Source organism: Cherax quadricarinatus, chromosome 35, assembly GCF_038502225.1.
Source record: "Cherax quadricarinatus isolate ZL_2023a chromosome 35, ASM3850222v1, whole genome shotgun sequence".
Lineage (NCBI taxonomy): Eukaryota > Metazoa > Arthropoda > Malacostraca > Decapoda > Parastacidae > Cherax > Cherax quadricarinatus.
Genome location: NC_091326.1, coordinates 13,328,726 through 13,333,725, shown reverse-complemented (window position 1 = coordinate 13,333,725; position 5,000 = coordinate 13,328,726). Strand labels below are relative to the sequence as shown.

General features: G+C 44.6%; 1 pseudogene; it reads left to right on the top strand.

Moving 5' to 3' along the window:
* Positions 1-1,515: 1,515 nt before the first annotated feature.
* Positions 1,516-5,000, top strand: part of LOC128695036 (retinol dehydrogenase 13-like) — a 16,090-nt pseudogene continuing 12,605 nt past the window's right edge.

Genomic DNA, 5,000 nt, shown 5'->3' with positions numbered 1-5,000 from the left:
GAGGACCTAGTAGCGATCAGTGAAGAGGTGGGGCCAGAAGCTGAGTCTCGACCCCTGCAACCACAATTAGGTGAGTACAATTAGGTGAGTACACACACACACACACACACACACACACACACACACACACACACACACACGAGTAAAGTAAACTTACTAGTTATGCGAGATTTCAATCACGAGGAGATTGGGAAAACCTGGAGCCACATGGGGGTCCGGAAACGCGAGTGCCTCTGAGCTAATTTCATTCTACTCCCCGTCTGGTGTATTAGTCTCGGCTAGTCGCACTGTTGTTAATGATTAAATACCACTCGTTCGTGGTTACAATAATGTATATACTGCTTGGGGAGACTAGTACACCTAACGGGAAGTAGAATGAAATTAGCCCAGAGGCACCCACACCACCGTATATCCTGGGATCAGGGTAAAACACCTAGCTCTGCTGGGTGCTTGATTCTCGTGGGATTGAGTGGTCCTGTGGGTTAGAGCATCATGTGATTTTCGCTCACCATGAGGTGGGCCAAAACGACATGGGTTCGAGTCTTCGGCTAGTCGCAGTGTTGCTATATATATATATATATATATATATATATATATATATATATATATATATATATATATATATATATATATATATATATATATATATATATACAGTGGACCCCCGCATAACGATTACCTCCAAATGTGACCAATTATGTAAGTGCGTTTGTACGTGTATGTTTGGCAGTCTGAAATGGACTAATCTACTTCACAATATTTCTTATGGGAACAAATTCGGTCAGTACTGGCACCTGAACATACTTCTGGAGTGAAAAAATATCGTTAACCGGGGGTATATATATATATATATATATATATATATATATATATATATATATATATATATATATATATATATATATATATATATATATATATATATATATATATATATATATATATATATATATATATATATATATATATATATATATCAATGAAATCACGAAACAAGTTATTTTGAACAAAGTACGCATCACTGGGCGCCTGGTGGGGAAAGCAGGATCGAGTCCTGGCCAAGCCGCAGACCTGTTAATGATATATATATATATATATATATATATATATATATATATATATATATATATATATATATATATATATATTACATAAGAATTACACTGTTGACACACACAAACACTAGCTCAAGAGTAGAGAAATTTACAGAACAATAACAACACAAAGCAGATTCTATACAAAGCTTCAGAAAAAAAGGTACGAGAAGATCATTTCCTGTTTAGAGGCAAGACTAAGAGCTGTATACGGGTTTAGCGCTCCCCATGATAATAATAACCAGGAGCTATAACTCTTGGCATCACAGTCTGAAAATAGACAGGTACATATAGATAATGGCATTAGGATCATATACTGATTAATATAAAGGTAGCTAATAGATGATGAGACAGGCAAAGAGAAATAACCTTCTCAACAGAATCCTTAATCTTATCTCTAGCCAGAGACAAGAGTATAGGTCTGAGAATGTTGCAGCTCAGCTCAGAGCTCCACCAGCACTCTCCATCACTGCACCACTGATCTCAGAGCTCCACCAGCACTCTCCATCACTGCACCACTGATCTCAGAGCTCCACCAGCACTCTCCATCACTGCACCACTGATCTCAGAGCTCCACCAGCACTCTCCATCACTGCACCACTGATCTCAGAGCTCCACCAGCACTCTCCATCACTGCACCACTGATCTCAGAGCTCCACCAGCACTCTCCATCACTGCACCACTGATCTCAGAGCTCCACCAGCACTCTCCATCACTGCACCACTGATCTCAGAGCTCCACCAGCACTCTCCATCACTGCACCACTGATCTCAGAGCTCCACCAGCACTCTCCATCACTGCACCACTGATCTCAGAGCTCCACCAGCACTCTCCATCACTGCACTACTGATCTCAGAGCTCCACCAGCACTCTCCATCACTGCACCACTGATCTCAGAGCTCCACCAGCACTCTCCATCACTGCACCACTGATCTCAGAGCTCCACCAGCACTCTCCATCACTGCACCACTGATCTCAGAGCTCCACCAGCACTCTCTATCACTGCACCACTGATCTCAGAGCTCCACCAGCACTCTCTATCACTGCACCACTGATCTCAGAGCTCCACCAGCACTCTCTATCACTGCACCACTGATCTCAGAGCTCCACCAGCACTCTCTATCACTGCACCACTGAGCTCAGAGCTCCACCAGCACTCTCCATCACTGCACCACTGATCTCAGAGCTCCACCAGCACTCTCCATCACTGCACCACTGATCTCAGAGCTCCACCAGCACTCTCCATCACTGCACTACTGATCTCAGAGCTCCACCAGCATCAATACCCTGAAAGTCTCAGTTTCTTGCAGTTAATTACGAATTTAATTAAAGGTTGGTCAGATAGTTATCTGGGGTTAATACCTACTGACTACACGAAGGTCATTAAGGATGCATGTGACCAGCTCTGTGCCAATTAAAGATGCCCTACTCTCTAATATAAGGATTAAAGTAATTTCTCAGTGTACATACACTGATTTAAACCAGTAAGTATATGATCTAGTTAAATAAGGTGTAAGCTAAACTAACATGATGCTGCCCTGGTTCTGTTCTATGGTGCTGGAAGTGTTCTCTGAGAGTCGGTTAAGCATGTGTCCCATTGGAGATGTGTGTGTGTATGTGTGTGTGTGCGTGTGTCTTCATGTGTCACACATACATGTGTCACATATACATGTATCACATATGCATGTGTCATGTATCACACATACACGTATCACACATGCATTACACATGCATGCATCACACATGCATGTATCACACATACATGTAACACACATTCATGTATCACACATTCATGTATCACATATACATGCAACACACGTGCATGTATCACACATGTATCATACATGCATGTATCACACATGTAACACATTCATGTATCACACATACATGTAACACACATGTATCACACATGCATACGTCACACATATATCACACATACATGTATCACATATACACGTTTCACACATACATGTATCACATATACACGTTTCACACATGCATGTATCACACATGTATCACAGATACATGAATCACAAATACATGTGTGACACACGTATGTGTCACGGAATAATAATTTAAGGGAAGAGTATTAATATAATATTTTAAGCTGCTTATAGATCTATAATTTTCTAATGTTCTATAATTTGCTTATATTTTGAGGAATTCTTATATTGGTATAATATTGATGAGTGTAAATTATTAATTGTTTGAGTTATCTCCCCACCATCAGAGTAGTGAGTGAGTTAACTCCCCACCATCAGAGTAGTGAGTGAGTTAACTCCCCACCATCAGAGTAGTGAGTGAGTTAACTCCCCACCATCAGAGTAGTGAGTGAGTTAACTCCCCACCATCAGAGTAGTGAGTGAGTTAACTCCCCACCATCAGAGTAGTGAGTGAGTTAACTCCCCACCATCAGAGTAGTGAGTGAGTTAACTCCCCACCATCAGAGTAGTGAGTGAGTTAACTCCCCACCATCAGAGTAGTGAGTGAGTTATCTCCCCACCATCAGAGTAGTGAGTGAGTTAACTCCCCACCATCAGAGTAGTGAGTGAATTTTCTCCCCACCAGTTGAGTAGCGTGTTTTCCAGCAGCAGCGGCAGCAGCAGAAAGCAGTATGTTGTTGGAAGCAATAGTTACACTGGTGGCACTAGTGATGGCTCTACGGGTCTACAATAGGGTCACTTAAGGTCAGTGCCACTCCCAGACGTCACTGGTGGGCAAAACTGCAATTATCATTGGTGGCAGTGCAGGTCAGTGCCATATCCCACTGCTGTAAGTCAGTGCCACACCTCACTGCTCTAGGTCAGTGCCACACCTCACTGTTGTAGGTTAGTGCCACACCTCACAGCTGTAGGTCAGTACCACACCTCACTGTTGTAGGTCAGTGCCACACCTCACTGCTGTAGGTCAGTGCCACACCTCACTGCTGTAGGTCAGTGCTACACCTCACTGCTGTAGGTCAGTGCCACACCTCACTGTTGTAGGTCAGTGCCACACCTCACTGTTGCAGTACCACACCTCACTGTTGTAGGTCAGTGCCACACCTCACTGTTGTAGGTCAGTGCCACACGTCACTGTTGTAGGTCAGTGCCACACCTCACTGCTGTATGTCAGTGCCACACCACACTGTTGTAGGTCAGTGCCACACCTCACTGCTGCAGTACCACACCTCACTGTTGTAGGTCAGTGCCACACCTCACTGTTATAGGTCAGTGCCACACCTCACTGCAGTAGGTCAGTACCACACCTCACTGTTGTAGGTCAGTGCCACACCTCACTGCTGTATGTCAGTGCCACACCTCACTGCTGTAGGTCAGTGCCACACCTCACTGCTGTAGGTCAGTACCAACCCTCACTGTTGTAAGTGAGTGCCACACCTCACTGCTGTAAGTCAGTGCCACACCACACTGTTGTAGGTCAGTGCCACACCTCACTGTTGCAGTACCACACCTCACTGTTGGAGGTCAGTGCCACACGTCACTGTTGTAGGTCAGTGCCACACGTCACTGTTGTAGGTCAGTGCCACACCTCACTGCTGTAAGTCAGTGCCACACCTCACTGCAGTAGGTCAGTACCACACCTCACTGTTGTAGGTCAGTGCCACACCTCACTGCTGTATGTCAGTGCCACACCTCACTGCTGTAGGTCAGTGCTACACCTCACTCTTGTAGGTAACTGCCAAACGTCACTGCTGTAGGTCAGTGCCACACGCCACTGCTGTACGTCAGTGCCACACCTCAGTGCTGTAGGTCAGTGCCACACATCACTGCTGTAGGTCAGTGCCACACCTCACTGCTGTAGGTCAGTGCCACACGTCACTGCTGTAGGTCAGTGCCACACGTCAATGCTGTAGGTCAGTGCCACACATCACTGCTGTAGGTCAGTGCCACACCTCACTGCTGTATG